Here is a 25,243-nt window from a genome sequence, read left to right on the forward strand (position 1 = left end):
TGTCAGGTAAATCACATTATTGCTTTTTAGATGGTTATACAGGCTATTTCCAGATTCATATAGCTCCTGAAGATCAGGAAAAGACTACTTTTACATGTCCTTTTGGGACTTATGCTTATAAGAGAATGCCCTTTGGCTTGTGCAATGCACCAGCTACTTTCCAAAGGTGTATGATAAGTCTTTTCTCTGACCTTATTGAGGATTGTATGGAGGTTTTTATGGATGATTTTAGCATTTATGGTGATTCCTTTAGCCTTTGCTTGGATAGTTTATCTAGAGTATTAGATAGATGTGTCAGTACAAACCTTGTATTGAATTTTGAAAAATGTCACTTTATGGTAAGACAAGGTATTGTACTAGGACATGTTGTGTTTAATACTGGCATTTCTGTAGATCCACCAGAGGTGGATGTTATTTCTAGTTTACCTTACCCCTCCTCTGTGAGGGAAGTCCGTTCATTCCTTGGCCATGCAGGTTTTTACCGGAGATTCATTAAGGACTTTAGTAGGGTAGCACTTCCCTTATCCAGATTACTGCAGAAAGATATTGAGTTCGAGTTCAGTGAGGATTGCAAACAAGCGTTTGATAAGCTGAAGACTGCCCTGACTCAATCTCCAATTGTGAGAGGACCTGACTGGAGCAAGCCATTCAAAATCATGTGCAATGCTTCTAACCATGCAGTAGGAGCAGCGCTAGCTCAGCGTGAAGGTAAGGATCCATTTGTAATTGCTTATGCGTCTAAGACTTTAGACGCCGCTCAGTCTAATTACACTACTACTGAGAAAGAGCTTCTTGCTATTGTTTTTTCTCTGGATAAATTCCGAGCCTATTTACTTGGTACTAAGGTAGTAGTGTACTCAGACCACGCAGCTCTAAAGTATTTATTAGCTAAAAAAGAGTCCAAACCAAGGCTTATACGTTGGATAATGCTACTACAAGAATTTGATTTAGAAATTAAAGATAGGAGTGGTAACAAGAATCTAGTGGCAGACCACTTGAGTCGCCTTGAGCACATTAAGGATAACTCCACTCCTATAGCTGATAATTTCCCATTTGATAACCTGCAAGCAGTATCTGAGGTAGTCCCTTGGTATGCACCTGTAGCTAATTATCTAGTTAGCCACACTTTTCCTCCAAACTTTACTAAGCATCAAAGAGACAAGCTGAAAAGCGAGTCTAAATATTATATATGGGATGACCCATATTTATGGAGATGTGGCACTGACCAGGTAATTAGAAGGTGTGTACCTCAATCAGAATTTCAGTCCATTTTAGAGGCCTACCACTCATCTGAAAGTGGAGAACATTTTGGCCCTCAAAGAATAGCTAGAAAAATCTTAGACTGTGGATTCTGGTGGCCTACTCGTTTTAGAGACGCTGCTGAATTTTGTAAATCTTGTTTCCCATGCCAAAAATTTGGTAATATATCCAAGAGGGATAAGATGTCTCAACAGATTATGCTTTTCTGTGAAATTTTTGATGTTTGGGGCATTGACTTCATGGGTCCATTTCCAAATTCTAATGGTTATTTTTATATATTGTTAGTGGTGGATTACGTTTCTAAATGGGTGGAAGCAATTCCTACCTGCATTGATTATGCTAACACTGTTGTTTCCTTTGTGAGAAACCATATTATTTGTCGTTTTGGATCACCACGAGCAATTGTGAGCGATCAAGGCACCCACTTTTGTAACAGGAGACTAACAGGATTACTGAAGAAGCATGGGATAATTCATAAAGTAGCAACAGCCTACCATCCTCAGACTAATGGGAAAGCTGAGGTGTCAAACAGAGAGATAAAGCGTATATTGCAGAAGATAGTCAAACCTCATAGAAGAGACTGGAGTACCAAGCTACAAAATGCACTTTGGTCATACAGAACAGCATACAAGAAACCCATTGGGATGAGTCCCTTCCGCTTAGTTTATGGAAAGGCCTGTCATCTTCCAGTTGAAGTAGAGCACAAAGCCTTTTGGGCAATAAAGGAGTGCAACATGGGATTTGAGAAAGCCGGAGCTGAAAGGAAGTTGCAACTGTGATGAGCGGATATTTTATACGCTTTTTGGGGTTAATTTCATATAGCTTTTAGTATGTTTTAGTTAGTTTTTAGTTTATTTTCATTAGTTTTTAGGAAAAATTCATATTTCTGGACTTTACTATGAGTTGTGTGTTTTTCTGTAATTTCAGGTATTTTTCTGGCTGAAATTGAGGGAGCTGAGCAAAAATCTGATTCAGGCTGAAAAAGGACTGCTGATGCTGTTGGATTCTGACCTCCCTGCACTCAAAATGGATTTTCTGGAGCTACAGAACTCGAAATGGCGTGCTTCCAATTGCGTTGGAAATTATACATCCAGGGCTTTCCAGCAATATATAATAGTCCATACTTTGCTCAAGGATAGATGACGTAAACGGGCGTTCAACGCCAGTTCTCTGCCCAATTCTGGCGTACAGCGCCAGAAAAGGATTAAAAGTTGGAGTTCAACGCCAGAAATGGATCCAAACCTGGCGTTGAACGCCCAAAATGGCCTTATGCACGTGAATTGCTTAAGTCTCAGCCCCAGCACACACCAAGTGGGCCCCAAAAGTGGATCTCTATACTATCTGTTATGGTTTACTCATTTTCTGTAAACCTAGGTTACTAGTTTAGTATTTAAACAACTTTTAGAGACTTATTTTGTATCTCAGGACATTTTAGATCTGAACTTTGTACTTTTTAACGGCATGAGTCTCTAAACTCCATTGTTGGGGGTGAGGAGCTCTGCTGTGTCTCGATGAATTAATGCAAGTATTTATGTTTTCTATTCAACATGCGTGTTCCTATCTAAGATATTCATTCGCACTTCAACCTGAATGTGATGAACGTGACAATCATCATCATTCCTTATGAATGCGTGCCTGACAACCACTTCCGTTCTACCTTATATTGAATGAGTATCTCTTAGATCTCTTAACCAGAATCTTCGTGGTATAAGCTAGATTGATGGCGGCATTCATGAGAGTCCGGAAAGTCTAAACCTTGTCTGTGATATTCCGAGTAGGACTCTGGGATTGAATGACTGTGACGTGCTTCAAACTCGTGAGTGCTGGGTGTAGTGACAGATGCAAAAGGATAGTAAATCCTATTCTGGTACGATTGAGAACCTGCAGATGATTAGTCGTGCGGTGACAGCGCACCCGGACCATTTTCACTGGAAGGATGGATGGTAGCCATTGACAACGGTGATCCACCAACACACAGCTTGCCATAGGAGGACGTGCATGCATGAATCAGAAGACAGAGGAAAGCAGAGATTCAGAACGTAAAGCATCTCCAAAACTCCAACATATTCTCCATTACTGCACAACAAGTAACCTTTAATCCATGCTCTCTTGTTTATTCGCAATTCAACTGATAAATATAATTGACTTCCTGACTAAGAATCACAAGATAACCATAGATTGCTTCAAACCAACAATCTCCGTGGGATTCGACCCTTACTCACGTAAGGTATTACTTGGACGACCCAGTGCACTTGCTGGTTAGTGGTACGCGTTGTGAAAAGTGTGATTCACAATTCGTGCACCAAACTGCAAGAATTAGAAAGCCTTCGCCTAGAAGCTTATGAGAACTCAAGGATGTACAAGGAAAAGATGAAGGCTGTACATGATCAGCACATCAAGAGGAAAGAGTTCCAACCTGGGGACTTAGTCCTCCTTTACAAATCTAGACTGAGGCTTATGCCAGGCAAGTTGAGATCAAGATGGGAAGGTCCGTATAGAGTAGAGAAGGCTGAGGCGTGCGGAGTTTTTCACCTAAGTCATCCTTCAAGCTCTGAACTCATCAAAGTTAATGGACATCGTTTGAAGCTATATCATGGTGAGAAGGTGACGAAAAACAAGGAGTTAGATATCTTCCTCTTGGAGAATCCACTCACAGCAGAAGACTGAGCTAGTAGAGCGTCCAACTTAAGGACGTTAAAGAAACGTGCTAGGTGGGAGACAACCCACCATGGTATGATCGTTCCTTTCTTTACTCTTAGTTTTCTTTTTCAATAACTCTTCTCATTATTAGCACAGTTAGTTTGCATCTGCATTTGCATACTTTTATTTTTAAAAAAAAATCCAAAAATATTCAATAATTAATTAAGGGGACAAAATTACCCCAATGTTAAGTTAAGAATTCAAAGATCAATGCATGTATGATAAAATTAAAATAAAAGTTGATACATGAGTAAGGAATGTGGAAAGAAAATTTTGGGTAGCTAAGTGTGAAATTTAAGCTATAAAGAATAAATATATATGTTAGGTGAAAGCTTGGGCTAATTAAAGATTCAATTTATAAGCTTACTTAGCCATATATGTACCCTTACCCATACCTTGGCCCCATTACAACCTTGAAAAGACCTCATGATGTTTACATTGGTATATTAATTGTTGTTGATTGGTTAGGAGATGAAAAAAAATTAGAAAGCATGATTAGAGAAGGATAGAGTGATTACCCTATACACTAGAGAGATTAGAGCATACATACATCATCAGTGAGGGTTCAATGCTTAAATTCTATGTTCCCTACTTTCATGAGCTACCTTCTTGCATTTTTATCTGTTCTTACTGTATAAGAATTGAATTAGTGGAATTTAATTTGTGATTGTCTTGAAGAGCTTATTTACTTTTGACCAAGTGGACAAGAATCATATAGTTGCATTCACATATATAGGTTGCATTACATTGCATGAGTTTTACATGTTCCTACACATTCATTTTATCTCCTTCAACTAAGCATGAGGACATGCTGATATCTAAGTGTGGGGAGGTTGATAAATCATTATTTTATGGTTTATATTGTGTTTAATTATATGGTTTTATCAAGCTTTTACCTATTTATTCATATTATTAACATGTATTTACAATTCCTTCCAAAAAATACTTCATGGTTGAAAACTTGCTTCCTAGAGACTTTTAATTTTGTATTTTAATTCTCCTTTATTCTATTCGATGCCGTGATCTGTGTGTTAAGTGTTTCAGGCTTTATAGGGCATGAATGACTTGGAGATTAGAAAGGAAGCTTGTAGAAATGGAAGGAACACAAGAAATTGAGGAGATGATCAGTGAGAAGTGACGCAGACGCATGGCCCACGCGACCGCGCGACATAGAGGAAATTACAGTGACGCGGACGCATGGCTCATGTGACCGCGCGGACTGGAAACTGCACAAGTGACGCGAAGGCATGGACGATGCGCACGCGTGACAAGGCAAAACGCTGGATGACGCGAACGCCTGGATGACGCGATCGCGTGACATGCGCGATCTGCAGAATCTGTAGAATTCACTGGGGGCGATTTTGGGCCCTGTTTTGACCCAGTTTTCGGTCCAAAAAAGCATATTAGAGCCAGGGAACATGCAGAGACCAAAGGGGAACATGCATTCTATCTAGTTTTAGTTTTAGATCTGATTTTACCTCTCCTCTAGGTTTTCTCTCTACACATTCATAGTTATGAGGATTTTGATATTATTACTTTTTGGATTGGGATATTGAGAAGAATTATTACCTCCGTCAGAACTTTATCATTCTAGTTTGTTTCCTTACTTGTCTCTTGCTCTTCCATGTCCTTAATTTATTCAGAATTATTATTGGATTATTTTTAGAATTTATTAATACAAGAACTACTTTTATTTTTAATTGATATTTTTTATTATTATTTATCATGTCTTTCTTTATTTCCCTTTCTTATGTTGTGAAGTTTACATTCATAATGAGCGAGTAGTTCCATAACTTGATTGGGAGTTGATTGAAAGGCGGACCTTGAGTTGGAATGCTCAAGAGAAAAATTGTAATTGGGTTTATTGTTGGATTGTCCTCTAGTCACTAACACTAATCCTTTCCAAGGGGGAGGATTGGAACTTTTGAATAGAAATAGCTTTCCAGCTTGCTTGACTTTCCTCTACTTAGTAAGGGATAACTAAGCAGAACAACCTTCAATTATCAATTAATCTCGAGAGTACTCCAACAAGAATAGGGCTTCCAACTAATCTACTCCCAGTCAAGGTTTTTATTAAAATTACATCATTTCTCTGATTTAATTTCCTGTTTATCAACTCAAACTATTTTCGAAAACATCTGATTAATAAAATAGCACACATTTCTGTAACTCGTTGGGAGACGACTTGGGATTCATACTCCCAGTATTTTAATTCTAATTTTTGTGACAACCCTTCTAAATTGATAAGTGGATTTTCGGTTGGTTAAGAAATGTACTTGCAACGTATCTCTTATAACAATTTCTTAACTCGCCAATTTCCGCTACGTCACCATGCCTGACTCACTTTCTCTCTGCAAGCAAAGCTAAGCCCACTGAAGACTCTAACTGCTTCAACTAAAGATCCAAAAGCCTATATCCAAGACTTGAAGAGCCAAATAGAAGATCAGAAGAGTAGTATATATAGGAGTAGTTTTGAACTAGTAAGGAGCTTGGCATTTTGGAGAACTACACTCTGTATATTTTACTTTCTCTGCAACTTTTAGATTTAATTTCAGAATGTACTTTTCATTTTCACCTTCCATTTCCAGAGCTATGAACAACTAAACCCCTTTGCATTGGGTTAGGGGGCTCTATTGTAATTTGATGGATCAATAATAGTTTTCATTATTCTTCTTCTTTCCTTTCTCTTGATTTTACTAGAAAGCTTTCAATCTTTATCCAATTGGGTAGTTGTCTTGGAAAAGAAGCTATTCATACTTGGATCTCTTCGAAACCTTGGAAGAGGAATGAAGAGATCATGCTAGAAATGCTTTCTCATGTTGGACCAAATTGGGGTTTGGATGGATATAGTGACATATAATCTTACTAATACTTTGATTTGGGAATGCATGTGGTATAATCAGTGACCATACTTCATCTCTTCTCATGAACAATTAAATCAAGGAATTGGGCAATTGTTCAAGTTTAGAGAGATTAGATTGCCAAGAAATTGGAATCCAATCACTTAAGATTGCCAAGGAGATCAATGAATGCATTGATTGAGGAAGAGATGAGAATGAACTTGATCCGCAGAATACAACATCTCCTGAGCCCAATGAATCCCCCATTTCTGATCTTACCCATTCTCTTTATTATTTGCCATTTACTTTTATGCTCATCTTCCCAATCCCCATTTAAGATTCTGCAGTTTACCTTCCGCCATTTACATTCTACCATTTATTTCTAGCATTTACATTTTCTGCTATTTACTTTCCCGCCATTTAAATTTCTGCACTTACTCAACTCAAATTTCTGCTTCGCTCAACTAGAAAATTCCTCTAATTAAAGTTGCTTAACCAATCAATCCCTGTGGGATTCGACCTCACTCTATTGTGAGTTTTTACTTGACGACAATTTGGTATACTTACCGAAGGAAATTTTGTTGAGAGACAAGTTTCCATGCATCAGGTTCGAAAGTAGAGACCAACTCAAGCATGTAGTGCTACGTTCAAATCATTCACTGAGCGCTACTTTGGCACAAGGCTTGGTTCGAAGGCTTGACACTAAGCAAGGGAGCGCTACGTTTTCTTACTTAACCGAGCGCTCCACTAGAGCTAGCCTTGGCCCATTTTTCAATCAAATTCCATCTTGGATCTACTTCTTCACCAATTTGAAAAGCCCACTCCAAATTCTTAAAATAAAAAATAGAAAGTGTATAAATAGGAGTTAGTTTGATTTGTAATGGAGGATTATTTTTTTTGGGGACTTCACATTAGCTTTCATTTTTATTTTGGGAATTGGGATTGAGATCTAAGTTTTCTTTCTGATTGTTCTTGCTTCGACAACTTCTACTTTCTGTTTTAAATTTTGGATTGAGATTGAAGAAATTATGTTTCAATTCTTGATCTGAAATTCATCTTTGTTCTTTTTCTGCACAATTCTGAGAATTAAGGAATTGGATCTAATTTCATTTGCAGTTTTCATTTTCATTTCTTCTGTATTTTTCTTTTCTGTTGGATCAAGGGAGTAATTGAGATCTAGATCTGCTCCTTGATCTCATTGATCCTCTCAGATCTTCAATTTCTTTTTAGGATTTCATAATTGAATCAAGTTCTCTTGCTATTTGTTTCTTCAAGCTATTTTCATTTTTGTTTTACTAATTGACTGAATCCTTTCACTGATAGTTTTCTGATTTGTTTTTATTTACATTTTCTTGTTAAATTCTGAATCCCAGCACCCAAATCCCTCTTACTCTTCAAGCAATTTACATTTCTTAGCAATTTAGATTCAGTAATTTACATTTCTTGCACTTTAAGTTTCTGCAATTTATTTTTCTTGCAATTTAAGTTTCAGCTCCTTTAATTTCTTGTTCTTTAAGTTACATGCAATTTATCTCTTCTGCACTTGATTCTTTTTCTCAATTTACCTTCTGCAACTTTATTTACTTGCAATTTAGCTTCTGTTAATCAAAATCACTCAATTCATCAACTGTTTGCTTAACTAAATTCATCACCTAACTAAAATTGTTCAATCCATCAATCCCTGTGGGATTGACCTCACTCTTGTGAGTAATTACTACTTGATGTGACCCGGTTCACTTGTCGGTGAGTTTTGGTATGGAATCTGAATTCCACCCATCACTGGGTCAATGGGTGGCGTGCTGGGCTGAAGAGGAAGGCTTTGCGGTGGTGGGACTTGGGAGGATCTCTGCTCTGTCCATGAAGAGGAAGGCTTTGGCATTGGGATTTGAGAAGGGCTTCGCAGTGGTGGGACTTGGGAGGAACGTGGGTGTCGCAGGTGTGGAGACTCAACGACGTGGGTGGCTGGCTCCGTGGCTGGGTGGTGGGTGCGCAGAGGGAGAGATTTGGAGAAGAGAGAGCTACTGAGTACTTATCTAGGTTTCGATTGGGGATTTGGGGGTTAAGAACGCTGGACGCACACTCACGCAGCACTGCAGCAGCACTCGTTTCATTCATTTGAGGGGTGGGGGTCTGGGGTTAGTAATTTTTAGGGGTTTTTTGCCGAACCGGTTTGGTTCGGTTCGGTTAGGGTCTTCATGGTTAAAACCGAAAACCAAACCGAACCTCAAAAAAACAGCAAAACTTATTTTTTCGGTTATCGGTTTGTTCGATTTTCGGTTATTTCGGTTCGGTTCGTCGGTTTAGTTCGGTTCGGATCGGTTTTGAACACCCCTGGCTATAGCTGCTCTGTTCCTTATTTTTTTTTTGGTACAGTGAGTAGCACTTGTCCTGAAATTTTTACTGCTATTATTTTGTTTGAAGTTATTAAGAATTTTGTGACGTTAATGTCCTAGGGTTGAGTTAGTAACTGCATGTGGTGTCTGATGGAATGGCTGCTACGGGAGTAGTCAGAGTCATGCTGTCGGCCATGATTGTAACTATCACAGCGTTGTAGCAGAGCTTCTGTGGACGTTGCAGCTGCCACAGTTGTGAATCAAAAGAAAAGGGATTTAATGTGTTTAATTTCTACTGTAGTTATTTGAGGTAGGGACTTTTACTGAAACTCATTTTTATTTCATTGAATTGTCATAAAATTGATATCCATGCAAAATGCATATTTATGTGAACATATGAGTCTTATGGATGGATTGTTTTGGAGGAATGAAGTGAAATTGATAAATTGATTAAAAGGGGATTAAGTTCTCCAATAATAAAAATTAATTAGGAACAATCCTTGAAGCTTCTTAATGGGTGGATTAGGATCTGAACAACTTGTTTATTGCCCTAATATTTAAAAATTTAATAACTTAAAGATGATTAAAGATAAGCCAAGAATATTCATGGAGAGTGATTTGATTCAGATGAAACCCTTGAAGGGTGAAAATATCTGAATTTTAGGGGAGGTTCTGCCGAAATTTTATAAAACTTGAATGAAAATTGAATATTAAAGATAATGAGGATCGAGCAATTGATTATTATGTTGAGTTACCTTTGTAAAGGATATGTTCACGAGAATGGAGGATATATATTGAATTTAAAGTAACGGATAAGTTGAAGTTAGTTTGGAATTAATTTGATAAAATTGAATGGTGAGTAACTTACGTGATAATTTATGGTTTTATGCTTGAGGATTTATGAGAATTGATAAATAGATGAGATTTAAATGGAATAAAATATAGGAGTTAATGGAAGGAGAGTTATTTAAAGAATGAGGGAAGATTGAAATTGGGTTTGTTATTAAGCAAAAAACTAGATGGGACTAATGGTGAAAAAAATGAGTATGGCTTAGGCTTGAATTTGGTTGGGTTTGATATTGATTGGCATTTGATTTTGGTTATGATAAATAGAATTCATTGGTTGTTTATTATGTCGAGTTATGGTTTTGTGTTTGAGGATGAAGAATCTGAGTAGATACCCTGATTGATGTTGAGGGGTGTAATTTTAATTGAGATCCTCTTTATAATATGATTATTGAGATCGTAGATTTTAATGAGAATTGATAAATAAGGATTTTTGTTGACGTTGAAGATTGAAATGCAAAGTCATGATCGATTATGTGTGATTGATCGATGTGAATAATAACTGTGAATTTTTCTCGGGTTGGTTAAGGCATTAAGGCCCTTGAGGTTTATGATTTTCGAGGTTCAGATTAATTTCGAGGAATGAGATTTTGATTTAAATCTAGAAATGTACTAAGGCCCTAAAGTGTGATTTAAGTTTCATGATGAACCTGAGCATCAGTTGGGAAAATCTGAGTAAGTTCAGAGGAAAACGATATATTTAGTTATCTAAAAACAGAGTCTGATGCTAAGTTGTGTTTTTGAAGGGTATGTCAACCCGATTGTGAATTTAAGAATTGATAAGTAAGAAATGCGAATCTTGCTGATGAGCGGATTATTTATACGCTTTTTGGCATTATTTTTACATAGTTTTTAGTATGATTTGATTAGTTTTTAATATATTTTTATTATTTTTTAAATAAAAATCACATTTCTGGACTTTACTATGAGTTTGTGTGTTTTTCTGTGATTTCAGGTATTTTCTGGCTGAAATTGAGGGACTTGAGCAAAAATCAGATTCAGAGGTTGAAGAAGGACTGCAGATGCTGTTGGATTCTGACCTCCCTGCACTCAAAGTGGATTTTCTGGAGCTACAAGAGTCTAAATGGCGCGCTCTCAATTGCGTTGGAAAGTAGACATCCAGGGATTTCCAGCAATATATAATAGTCCATACTTTGCGCGAGTTTAGACGACGCAAACGGGCGTTCAACGCCAGCTCTATGCCCTATTCTGGAGTTAAACGCCAGAAACAGGTTGCAAAGCAGAGTTAAACGCCAGAAATAGGTTACAAACTGGCGTTTAACTCCAAGAAAGACCTCTACACGTGAAAGCTTCAATACTCAGCCGAAGCACACACCAAGTGGGCCCGGAAGTGGATTTCTGCATCATTTACTCATTTCTGTAACCCTAGTAACTAGTTTAGTATAAATAGGATTTTTTACTATTGTATTTACATCTTTGGATCATCTTTAGATCTTTGGAACGTTTTTCCTTAGACTTGGGGGCTGGCCTCACGGACATGCCTGAACCTTCATCACTTATGTATTTTCAACGGTAGAGTTTCTACACACCATAGATTAAGGTGTGGAGCTCTGCTGTTCCTCATGAATTAATTCAAAGTACTATTGTTTTTCTATTCAATTCAAGCCTATTTCTTCTCTAAGATATTCATTCGCACACAAGAACATGATGAATGTGATGATTATGTGACGCTCATCATCATTCTCACTTATGAACGCGTGCCTGACAACCACTTCCGTTCTACATGCAAACAAGCTTGAATGTGTATCTCTTAGCCTCCTGATCGTGAGATCAGAGTCTTCGTGGTATAGGCTAGAATTATTGGCGGCCATTCTTGAGATCCGGAAAGTCTAAACCTTGTCTGTGGTATTCCGAGTAGGATCTGGGAAGGGATGCTGTGACGAGCTTCAAACTCGTGAGTGCTGGGCGTAGTGACAGACGCAAAAGGATTACTGAATCCTATTCCAGTATGATCGAGAACCGACAGATGATTAGCCATGCGGTGACAGTGCATTTTGGACCATTTTCACTGAGAGGACGGGATGTAGCCATTGACAACGGTGATGCCCAACATACAGCTTGCCATGGAAAGGAGTATGAAGGATTGGATGAAGACAGTAGGAAAGCAGAGGTTCAGAGGGAACAAAAGCATCTCCATACGCTTATCTGAAATTCTCACCAATGAATTACATAAGTATTTCTATCCTATTTTATATTTTAATTATCTTTTAATTATCAATTCACCATAACCATTTGAATCCGCCTGACTGAGATTTACAAGGTGACTATAGCTTGCTTCAAGCCGACAATCTCTGTAGGATCGACCCTTACTCACGTAAGGTTTATTACTTGGACGACCCAGTGCACTTGCTGGTTAGTTGTGCGAAGTTGTGACAAAGAACTAAGATTATGAACGTGCGTATTAAGTTTTCAGCGCCGTTACCAAGGAATGAACGATCACGATTTCCCACACCAAGTTTTTGGCGCCATTGCCGGGGATTGTTCGAGTTTGGACAACTGACGGTTCATCTTGTTGCTCAGATTAGGTAATTTTATTTTAATTTTAAGTTTTTGTTTTTATTCTTTTTATTTTCAAAAAATTTTCAAAAAATCTTTAAAAATAAATTATTCTAAGGCTTCAGAATTTTTAAGAATGAATTCTAGAGTTTTATGATGATCTGTTGAAATCTGGCTGGCTGTGAAGCCATGTCTAATCTTTAGGACCGAGATTTCAACTTATCATCACAAGAGTCCGTGGACTCTCATCAATTCAGCTGTTGTATGCCTGATTTGTATCTGCTAAAGCTTGGCTGACCAGTGGCCATGTCTAGTGTTTTGGACCGGAGCTTTCACTGAAAGCTTGGCTGGCCAGTGAGCCATGTCTAATTCCTGGACTAGAGCTTTAGACTAACATTGAATGATTTCTGAAATTATCATTAAAAATTTTGAAATCCTTAATTTTCTTTTTCCAATTAATTTTCGAAAAAATCAGAAAACAAATTTAATAAAATCATAAAAACAAAATAATTTTGTGTTTCTTGTTTGATTCTTGTGTCAAATTTTAAGTTTGATGCCAATTGCATGTTTTTAAAATTTGTGCATTTTTCGAAAACTCATGCATGTGTTCTTCATGATCTTCAAGTTGTTCTTGATGAATTTCTTTGATTGATCTTCAATTTTTCATGTTAAGTATCTTTTCTTGTTTTTCATATGCATTTTCAATTTGTTAGTGTCTATACATGAAAAATTTTTAAATTTGGTGTCTTGCATGTTTTTCTTTTTCTTAAAAATTTTCAAAAATAAGTCTTGGTGTTCATCTTGACATTCAAAGTGTTCTTAGTGTTCATCTTGACATTCATAGTGTTCTTGCATGTATCATTTGTTTTGATCCAAAACTTTCATGCATTGAGTCTTTTTGATATTTTTCTCTCTCATCGTTAAAATTCAAAAATAAAAAATATCTTTTTTCACTCATAATTTTTGAAAATTTGATTTGATTTATTGAAAAGTTTTAAAAATTTAGTTGTTTCTTATGAGTCAAGTCAAATTTTCAAATTAAAAACCTTATCTTTTTTAAATCTTTTTCAAAAATCAAATCTTTTTCATTTTTCTTTCATAATTTTCGAAAATTTCAAATTGATTTTCAAAAATCTTTTTCTTATTTTGTTTCATAATTTCAAAATCTTTACTAACAATTAATGTAATTTATTCAAAAAATTTTAAGTTTGTTACTTCCCTAGTAAGAAAGGTTCAATCTTTAAAATTTAAAATCATATCTTTTTGTTTCTTGTTAGTCAAGTAATCAACTTTAATTTTTCAAAATCAAATCTTTTTAAATTTCTTTTTCAAATCTTTTTCAAAATAAATTTCAATCACATCTTTTTCAAAATCAATTTCAAAATCTTTTCTAATTTCTTTTCTAACTTCCTATCTTTCCAAAATTTGATTTTCAAATCTTTTTCAAACTAATCCTATCTTTTTGTTTGATTCTTATCTTTTTTTCAAAACTACCTAACTAATTTTCTCTCTCTAATTTTCGAAAATCACGTTCCTCTTTTTCAAAATTCCTTTTTAATTAACTATTTGTTTTAAATTTTAATTTGATTTAATTTTATTTTTATTTTTAAATTTTCGAATTTTAACTTTAATTTTAAAATAAAAACAAAAATTTTTTTTATTTAATTTTTGAATTCTTCCCTCTCTCATATCCTTCTAATTATTTATTTATTTACTAACACTTCTCTTCATCTCAAAATTTGAACCCTCTCTTCCTCTTGGTGTTCGAATTTCTCATCTCCTATTATTTTCTTCTTCTACTCACATAAAGGAATCTCTATACTGTGACATAGAGGATTCTATATTTTCTTTTGTGTTCTCTTCTTTTTCATATGAGCAGGAACAAGGATAAGAACATTCTTGTTGAAGCTGATCCTGAACCTGAAAGGACTCTGAAGAGGAAGCTAAGGGAAGCTAAAGCACAACTCTCTGGAGAAAATCTGACAGAAATTTTTGAAAAAGAAGGAGACATGGCCGAAAATAATAACAATGCAAGGAAGATGCTTGGTGACTTTACTGCACCAAATTTCAATTTACATGGAAGAAGCATCTCAATCCCTGCCATTGGATCAAACAATTTTGAGCTAAAGCCTCAATTAGTTTCTCTGATGCAACAGAATTGCAAATTTCATGGACTTCCATCAGAAGATCCTTTTCAGTTCTTAACTGAATTCTTGCAGATCTGTGATACTATTAAGACCAATGGGATTGACTCCGAGGTCTACAGGCTTATGCTTTTCCCGTTTGCTGTAAGAGACAGAGCTAGAATATGGTTGGACTCTCAACCTAAAGATAGCCTGAACTCTTGGGATAAGCTGGTCATGGCTTTCTTAGCCAAGTTCTTTCCTCCTCAAAAGCTTAGCAAGCTTAGAGTGGATGTTCAAACCTTCAAACAGAAAGAAGGTAAATCCTTCTATGAAGCTTGAGAGAGATACAAGCAACTGACCAAAAAGTGTCCTTCTAACATGCTTTCAGAATGGACCATCCTGGATATATTCTATGATGGTCTGCCTGAATTATCAAAGATGTCATTGGACCATTCTGCAGGTGGATCCATCCACCTAAAGAAAATGCCTGCAGAAGCTCAGGAACTCATTGACATGGTTGCAAATAACCAGTTCATGTACACTTTTGAAGAAGAAGCTTATGATCCTGAGAACCCTGCAATAGTAGAGGTGAATTACATGGGTGAACCCTATAAAAATACCTATAATCCCTCATGGAGAAATCATCCAAATTTCTCATGGAAGGATCAACAAAAGCCTCAACAAGGCTTTAATAATGGTGGAAGAAACAGGTTTAGCAATAGCAAGCCTTTTCCATCATCCACTCAGCAACAGACAGAGAATTCTGAGTAGAATCCATCTAGCTTAGCAAATATAGTCTCTGATCTATCTAAGGCCACTCTAAGTTTTATGAATGAAACAAGGTCCTCCATTAGAAATTTGGAGGCACAAGTGGACCAGCTGAGTAAAAGAGTCATTGAAACCCCTCCTAGTACTCTCCCAAGCAATACAGAGGAGAATCCAAAAAGAGAGTGCAAGGCCATTACCTTACTTGGTGTGGCCAAACCCAAAGAGGACGAGGAGGACGTGAACCCTAGTGAGGAAGACCTCCTGGGACGTTCAGTGAGGCTCATCTAGAGACCATAGAGATTCTATTGAATCTCCTTTTACCATTCATGAGCTCTGATGACTATTCATCTTCCGAAAAAGATGAAGACATTGCTGAAGAGCAAGTTGCTCAATATTTAGGAGCAATCATGAAGCTGAATGCCAAATTATTTGGTAATGAGACTTGGGAGGATGAACCTCCATTGCTCATCAAGGAATTAAATGCCTTGGTTCAGCAAACTCTACCTCAAAAGAAACAGGATCCTGGTAAATTCCTAATTCCCTATAACATAGGCACCATGACCTTTGAGAAGGCTCTATGTGACCTGGGGTCAGGAATAAATCTTATGCCACTTTCTGTAATGGAGAAACTTGGGATCTTTGAGGTGCAAGCTGCCAGAATCTCTTTAGAGATGGCAAACAACTCAAGAAAATAGGCTTATGGACTAGTAGAGGACGTGCTAGTAAAGGTTGAAGGCCTTTACATCCCTGCTGATTTCATAATCCTAGACACTGGGAAGGATGAGGATGAATCCATCATCCTTGGAAGACCCTTCCTAGCCACAGTAAGAGCTGTGATTGATGTGGACAGAGGAGAATTGGTCCTTCAACTGAATGAGGACAACCTTGTGTTTAAAGCTCAAGGATCTCCTTCTGTAACCATGGAGAGTAAGCATGAAAAGCTTCTCTCACTGCAGAGTCAACCAAAGCCCCCACAGTCAAACTCTAAGTTTGGTGTTGGGAGGCTACAACCAAACTCTAAGTTTGGTGTTGAACCCCCACATTCAAACTCTAAGTTTGGTGTTGGGAGGTCCCAAACTTGCTCTGATTATCTGTGAGGCTCCATAAGAGCTCACTGTCAACCTATTGACATTAAAGAAGCGCTTGTTGGGAGGCAACCCAATGTTATTTAATTATATCTATTTTATTTTTATTTTTATTTCGTGTTTATTAGGTTGATGATCATGTGAAGTCACAAAAACTACTGAAAAATCAAAAACAAAATGAAAAACAGCATTAAAAATAGCACACCCTGGAGGAGGAGCATTCTGGCGTTTAAACGCCAGAAACAAGCATCTGTCTGGCGTTTAACGCCAGAAACAAGCATCAAGCTGGCGTTAAACACCAGAAACAAGCACCAGACTGGCGTTTAACGCCAGAACAGAGCATGGAAGTGGCGTTTAACGCCAAAAACAGGCAGCAGTCTGGCGTTAAACGCCAGATATGCATACTAAGGGCGTTTTACAAGCCTAATTGGAGTAGGGATGTTAAGTCCTTGACCCCACTAGATCTGTGGATCCTACAGGATCCCCACCTTTTCTTCTCTCCTCTTCACACCTTTTCACAACTCTCTTCTACAAATACCCTTCACCAATCACCTCAATCACTCTTCCCCATCACCGCATCACCACTCACATCCATCCGCTCTTCCCCAAAAACCCCACCTACCTCCAAAATTCAAACTCTTTTCCCTCCCAAACCCAACCCTAATGGCCAAACCCTAAACCTTCCCCCACTCCTATATAAACCCCTCATTCCTTTTTCATTTTCACACAACACAACCATTTCTTCTTCCCCTTGGCCGATTACACACCTCTCTCCCTCTCCTCCATTTTTCTTCTTCTTCTCCTTCTTTCTTTCTTCTTTTGCTCAGGGACGAGCAAACATTTTATGTTTGGTATGGTAAAAGCATTGCTTTTTGTTTTTCCATAACCATTAATGGCACCTAAGGCCAGAGAAACCTCAAGAAAGAGGAAAGGGAAGGCAATTATTTCCACCTCTGAGTCATGGGAGATGGAGAGATTCATCTCAAAGGTCCATCAAGACCACTTCTATGAAGTTGTGGTCAAGAAGAAAGTGATCCCTGAGGTTCCTTTCAAGCTAAAAAAGAGCGAATATCCAGAGATCTGACAAGAGATTAGAAGAAGAGGATGGGAAGTTCTCTCTAATCCTATTCAATAAGTCGGGATCTTAATAGTTCAAGAGTTCTATGCAAACACATGGATCACTAGGAACCATGATCAAAGTGTGAACCCGAATCCAAAGAATTGGCTTACAATAGTTCGGGGGAATTACTTAGATTTCAGTCTGGAAAGTGCAAGGTTGGCGTTCAACTTGCCAATGATACAAGAAAACGCACGCCCCTACACTAGAAGGGTCAACTTTGATCAAAGGTTGGACTAAGTCCTCATGGACATATGTATGGAAGGAGCTCAATGGAAAGTTGACTCAAGAGGCAAGCCGGTTAAATTGAGAAGACTGGACCTTAAGCCTGTAGCTAGAGGATGATTGGAGTTTATTCAACGCTCAATCATTGCTACTAGCAACCGATCTGAAGTTACTATAGACTGGGCCATCATGATCCATTGTATCATGATTGGGGAGGAAGTGAAAGTTCATGAGATTATACCTCAAGAACTCTATAAGGTGGCAGACAAGTCTTCCACTTTGGCAAGGTTAGCCTTTCCTCACCTCATTTGTCACCTCTGCAATTCGGCTGGAATTGACATAGAGGGAGACATCCTCATTGAAGAGGACAAGCCCATCACTAAGAAAACGATGGAGCAAACAAGAGATCATGGGCCTCAACAAGAGCATGAGGAAATTCCTCACCATGAAATCCCTGAGATGCCTGATAAACCCCAATTTTGTGGTTTATCTTGTGCTTATTTTGGGGGATTTTATCAACTTTTCTCACATTTATTCAATGAAATAGCATGGTTTTGCAATTCTCCCTTGATTTGTGCTTAAATGTGAAAACATGCTTTTTAGGCCCTAAAATTGGTGATTTTAATTCATTTTAATTCCATTCGATGCCTTGATATGTTTGTTGAGTAATTTCAGGTTCATAAGGCAAGTATTGGATGGAAGAAGTGAGGAGAAAAGCATGCAAAGTGGGAGAACTCATGAAGAAATGAAGGAACCGTAAAGCTGTCAAGCCTGACCTCTTCGCACTCAATCGACCATAACTTGAGCTACAGAGGTCCAAATAAGGCGGTTCTAGTTGCGTTGGAAAGCTAACATCCGGAACTTCGAAACGATATAAATTTTGTCATATGTTGCTTAGCGCTCAGGGGCGCGCACGCACCATGTACGCGTGGGCGCCGATTCTGCCCATGGGTCCACTTTAATGAAATTGCCCCCAGCGATTTTGCAGCTCATTTTGGGCCCAATCCAACCCATTTCTGATGCTATTGAACCCAAGGATTGAAGAGGAAATGAACCAAGTAGTCATAGTTGAGTTTTTCATCATGTTTTAGGGTAGAATTCTAGAGAGAGAGGCTCTCTCCTCTCTCTAGATTTAGGATAGAAATTAGGGTACAATTAGGTTAATTACTCTCAATTTCATCTTTCAATTCCTGTTTTGATTCAGTTTTCTCTTTTAATTTCTTGTTGTTACACCTTTGTTCTTCTAGTTCTTGTTGTTAATTTCCCTATTTTGCCATTTTTATGTTCATGAACCTTGTTGGATCTTAATTTTCTTTTAATACAATTCTATGTTTCCATGCTCTTTTATGTTGATCTTGATTGTTAGTGTTGATTTCTTGCTTATGTTAGTTATGGGTTTCATTAATTCTTGCGATTTGTGTTGTTTACTTTTCTTGAACTCTAGGTGTTTGATATAATGTTTCCTTTAGTTCTTGAGTAGTTTTCTTGACTCTTGGCCTAGGCTAAGGGAATTGAGTGACCTTGAGTCATTGGGTCTCATTGAATTGGTGATTTGAGAACCCTTGGTGATCAATTTGATACTCATTGATGCCAACCCACTACTAATCTAATTAGTAGGTAGGTTGGGACTTATGAGTTGATGTGATCAAAGCCATTTGGCGTACTTCAAGTCTAGGAGCAGATATTACGTACTTAAGACTTTTGGAAGTAGACTTAATAAGATTGGCCTCTCGTAATTATCAATATATGGTTTGTAGACAAGGATGGTGATCTCAATTACCTAAGTCTTAGCCAAGAGTTCTTTATCTTGCTTTCTTTAATTACTTGCTTAATTTACTTTCTTGCCATTTATTTTTCTTGCCCATTGAAAATCAAACCCCCTTGTTCTTCATAGCCAATAATTGAGCACTTCATGGTAATTCCTTGTGAGGTGACCTGGAGTCTAAATACTCCGGTTAATTCTTATTTGGGGTTTGTTAATTGTGACAACCAAAATTTTTGATGTGGGAATTGTTTGTTGGTTTAGAACTATGCTTACAACGAAGTTCTTATTTCTAGAAGAGAAATTCTAAACCATTGATAAACCACTATTTCATGGTTTATCTTGTACTCAATTGAGTGGTTTTTATCAACTCTTTACCCATTTATTCATACTATTTGCATGGTTTGACATTTGCCTTCCTAATTATGTGCTATGATTGAAAACATGCTTCTTTGGCCTTTATATTGCTAATATTAATCCTCTCTTATCACCATTAGATGCCTTGATATGTGTGTTAAGTGATTTCAAATATTACAGGGCAAGAATGGCTCAGAGGATGGAAAGGAAGCATGCAAAAGTGGAAGAAATACAAGAAGTTGGAAAAATTGCTAAGCTGTCCAGCCTGACCTCTTTGCACTCAAACGGCTATAACTTTAGCTACAGAGGTCCAAATGATGTGGTTCCAGTTGCGTTGGAAAGCTAACATCCAAGGCTTCAATTTGCTATATAATATGCTATAGTTTCCCTGATGCTAGGCGATGCGAACGCGTGCTCCACGCGGACGTGTCGCAGTGACAGAAATTCAGCATGTTTGAATTCACAACCAGCGAATTCTAGGCTGTTTCTGACCCAGTTCTTGGCCTAGAAAATACAGATTAAAAGCTATAAAGTAGAGGGATTGCATCCATTCATAATCATGCTCTCATATTTACAATTTTAAGATTTAGATGTAGTTTTTAGAGAGAGAGGTTCTCTCCTCTCTCTTAGGATTAGGATTTAGGATTTCTCTTAGTTTTAGGAGTGACTCTCAATCATAGGTTCTTTATTTTTATTTATTTTCCCAATTCAATTTATGAACTTTTCCTTGTTATGATTCGAATATTTTATTTAATATAATTTGAGGTATTTCAGACTTATGATTGCTCTCTTTAATTTATTAATGCTCTGTGTTTATCCAAGTTATTTTCATTCAAGTAGACTTTCTTCCCTTTTGGCTTTGGTTGAATCATTGGAAACACTTGAGTTATCAAACTCATTGTTAATTGAAAATTAGAATTCTTCAAGAATTAATTCGAGTTCCAATAACTCTAGCCTTTCCCAAGGAAAGACTAGGACCTGAGGAATAAAAATTAATTCATCCACTTAACTTACCTTCATAGTTAGAGGTCAACAAAATGGGAGAAAAATCCAACTCTCATTACAATTGATAAGGATAACCAGAATAGGACTTCTTGTTTTCATACCTTGCCAAGAGTTTATTTTATAGTTATTTATTTATTTTATTCTTCTTATGCAACATACTGCTCCCTAATTTCTAAAACCCCTAATTTACAAATTCATAACCAATAATAAGAACATACCTCCCTGCAATTCCTTGAGAAGACGACCCGAGATTTAAATACTCGGTTATCAATTTTAAAAGGGGTTTGTTACTTGTGACAACCAAAACGTTTGCACGAAAGGGATTTTTGTTGGTGTAGAAACTATATCTACAACGCGACTATTTTTATGACATTCTTTACTGGCAAAAATCCTGTTCGTCAACCATCGACCAAAACTCATTCATCAAAATGGCGCCGTTGCCGGGGAGTTGCAATGGTGTTACATTATTGGCTATTGTATATATTGTGAATAGCTTTGTTTTTGGTTTTGTTTGTTAGTCTTCATTAGTTTTGGGATTTGATTTTCTTTGTTTCTTATTAGAAATTGTTTTTGTTTTCTCTTATCACCATGAATTCTTATCACTTTGGCCATGAGTTTGGTTCAAACTATGTTGTAGGAAATGGAAGCTTCAATGAGGATGTGCATCAAGGATTTGGAGATCAAAGGTGGGAGGAGCCCCAAGCTTATGGACAACCTTCTTGGCAACAACCTCCTCCGGATTCTTGTGGGTATAATTTTAATCCTAATGCATACCAATCTAATGTATCTGATGACCCTTATTGTGATTGTCAACCACAACCACCATATACATATGACCCTTTCCTTCAACATAGCCCTCAACAACCATACTGGTGCACAAAATTGTGATCCCTGATAATGGCTCCAAAAACTTGGTGCTCAAATCTTAATTCATAATTTGTTACAACTTCGATACAACTAACCAGCAAGTGCACTGGGTCGTCCAAGTAATAAAACCTTACGTGAGTAAGGGTCGATCCCACAGAGATTGTTGGTATGAAGCAAGCTATGGTCATCTTGTAAATCTCAGTCAGGCGGTTATCAAATGGTTATGGAGTTTTCGAATAATAATAATAAATAAACAGAAAATAGGATAGAGATACTTATGTAATTCATTGGTGAGAATTTCAGAGAAGTGTATAGAGATGCTTTCGTTCCTCTGAACCTCTGCTTTCCTGTTGTCTTCATCCAACCAATCCTACTCCTTTCCATGGCAAGCTGTATGTTAGGCATCACCGTTGTCAATGGCTACATCCTGTTCTCTCAGTGAAAATGGTCCAATGCGCTGTCACTGTATGGCTAATCATCTGTCGGTTCTCGATCATACTGGAATAGAATCCATTGATCCTTTTGCGTCTGTCACTACGCCCAGCACTCGCGAGTTTGAAGCTCGTCACAGCCATCCCTTCCCAGATCCTACTCGGAATACCAAAGACAAGGTTTAGACTTTTCAGATTTCAGGAATGGCCATCCATGGGTTCTAACTTATACCACAAAGATTCTGATTAAGGAATCCAAGAGATACTCATTCAATCTAAGGTAGAACGGAAGTGGTTGTCAAGCACGTGTTCATAGGGAATGATGATGACTGTCACGATCATCACATTCATGTTGAAGTGCGAATGGATATCCTAAAAGCGGAATAAGTTGAATTGAATAGAAAAACAGTAGTACTTTGCATTAATCTTTGAGGAACAGCAGAGCTCCACACCTTAATCTATGGTGTGTAGAAACTCTACCGTTGAAAAATACATAAGTGAAAGGTTCAGGCATGGTCGAGTGGCCAGCTCTCCATGATCTAAGAACTAGACGTCCCAAGATGATCCGAAGAAATAAATACAATAGTAAAAAGTCCTATTTATACTAGACTAGCTACTAGGGTTTACAGAAGTAAGTAATTGATGTAGAAATTCACTTCCGGGGCCCACTTGGTGTGTGCTTGGGCTGAACTTGAAGTTTACACGTGCAGAGGCTTCTTTTGGAGTTGAACGCCAAGTTGTAACGTGTTTTTGGCGTTCAACTCTGGTTTGTGACGTGTTTCTGGCGTTTAACTCCAGACTGCAGCGTAGAACTGGCGTTCAACGCCCTTTTGCGTCGTCTACATTTAGGCAAAGTATGGACTATTATATATTTCTGAAAACCCCTGGATGTCTACTTTCCAACGCCGTTGAGAGCGTACCATTTGGAGTTCTGTAGCTCTAGGAAATCCACTTTGAGTGCAGGGAGGTCAGAATCCAACAGCATCCGCAGTCCTTCTTCAACCTCTGAATCTAATTTTTGCTCAAGTCCCTCAATTTCAGCCAGAAAATACCTGAAATCACAGAAAAACACACAAACTTATAGTAAACTCCAGAAATGTGAATTTAACATAAAAACTAATAAAAACATCCCTAAAAGTAACTAGATCCTACTAAAAACATACTAAAAATAATGCCAAAAAGCGTATAAATTATCCGCTCATCACAACACCAAACTTAAATTGTTGCTTGTCCCCAAGCAACTGAAAATCAAATAGGATAAAAAGAAGAGAATATACTATAAATTCCAAACTATCAATGAAACATAGCTCCAATCAGATGAGCGGGACTTGTAGCTTTTTGCCTCTTGAAAAGTTTTGGCATCTCACTTTATCCATTGAGGTTCAGAATGATTGGCATCTATAGGAACTCAGAGTTTAGATAGTGTTATTGATTCACCTAGTTCAGTATGTTGATTCTTGAACACAGCTACTTTATGAGTCTTGGCCGTGGCCCTAAGCACTTTGTTTTCCAGTATTACCACCGGATACATAAATGCCACAAACACATAACTAGGTGAACCTTTTCAGATTGTGACTCAACTTTGCTAAAGTCCCCAATTAGAGGTGTCCAGGGTTCTTAAACACACTCTTCTTTTGCTTTGGACCTTGACTTTAACCGCTCAGTCTCAAGTTTTCACTTGACACCTTCACGCCACAAGCACATGGTTAGGGACAGCTTGGTTTAGCCACTTAGGCCAGGATTTTATTCCTTTAGGCCCTCCTATCCACTGATGCTCAAAGCCTTGGGATCCTTTCTATTACCCTTGCCTTTTGGTTTTAAGGGCTATTGGCTTTTTGCTCTTGCCTTTTGGTTTTAAGAGCTTTTGGCTTTTTCTGCTTGCTTTTTCTTTTTCTATTTTTTTTCGCCAATTTTTTTTCTTCAAGCTTTGTATTCACTGCTTTTTCTTGCTTCAAGAATCATTTTTATGATTTTTTAGATTATCAAATAACATGTCTCCTGTTCATCATTCTTTCAAGAGCCAACATATTTAATATTCTAAAACACCAACTTCAAAAGACATATGCATTGTTCAAGCATTCATTCAGAAAACAAAAAGTATTGTCTCCACATCAATATAATTAAACTAAGTTCAAGGATGAATTCGAAACCATGTACTTCTTATTCTTTTGTTTTTAAAACATGTTTCATTTAAGAGAGGTGATGGATTCATATTCACTACTTTAAGGCATAGACACTTAGACACTAATGATCATGTAATAAAGACACAAACAAGGAATGAGTCCACCTTAGTGATGGTGGTGTTTTCTTCTTGAGGTACCAATGATGTCCTTGAGCTCTTCTATGTCTCTTCCTTGTCTTTGTTGCTCCTCCCTCATAACTCTTTGATCTTCTCTAATTTCATGGAGGATGATTGAGTGCTCTTGATGTTCCACCCTTAGTTGTCTCATGTTGGAACTCAGTTCTCCTAGGGAGGTGTTGATTTGCTCCCAAAAGTTCTGTGGATGAAAGTGCATCCCTTGAGGCATCTCAGGGATTTCTTGGTGATGAGCTTCTTCATGCGTCTCTTGAGATCCATGAATAGGCTCTCTTGTTTGCTCCATCCTTTTCTTAGTGATGGGCTTGTCCTCATCAATGAGGATATCTCCCTCTATGTCAATCCTAGCCGAATTGCATAGATGGCAAATGAGGTGAGGGAAGGCTAACCTTGCCATAGTGGAGGACTTGTCAGCCACCTTGTAGAGTTCTTGAGGTATAATCTCATGAACCTCCACCTCTTATCCAATCATGATGCTATGGATCATGATGGCCCGGTCTATAGTAACTTCAGACCGGTTGCTAGTGGGAATGATTGAGCGTTGAATGAACTCCAACCATCCTCTAGCTACAGGCTTAAGGTCCAGTCTTCTCAGTTGAACCGGTTTGCCTTTTGAGTCAATCTTCCATTGAGCTCCTTCCACACATATGTCCATGAGGACTTGGTCCAACCTTTGATCAAAGTTGA

At 37.6% G+C, this 25,243-nt stretch overlaps 1 non-coding gene across 1 annotated transcript; it reads right to left on the minus strand.

Moving 5' to 3' along the window:
- Positions 1-14,898: 14,898 nt before the first annotated feature.
- LOC148580469 (small nucleolar RNA R71) lies at positions 14,899-15,006 on the minus strand. Its single transcript, XR_015896586.1, has one exon. It is a non-coding gene; the product is annotated as a small nucleolar RNA R71 (small nucleolar RNA).
- Between the last annotated feature and the right edge of the window lie 10,237 nt (positions 15,007-25,243).

Source organism: Arachis ipaensis, chromosome B10 (assembly GCF_059453495.1).
Source record: "Arachis ipaensis isolate K30076 ecotype BB chromosome B10, ASM5945349v1, whole genome shotgun sequence".
NCBI classification, from domain to species: Eukaryota; Viridiplantae; Streptophyta; class Magnoliopsida; order Fabales; family Fabaceae; genus Arachis; species Arachis ipaensis.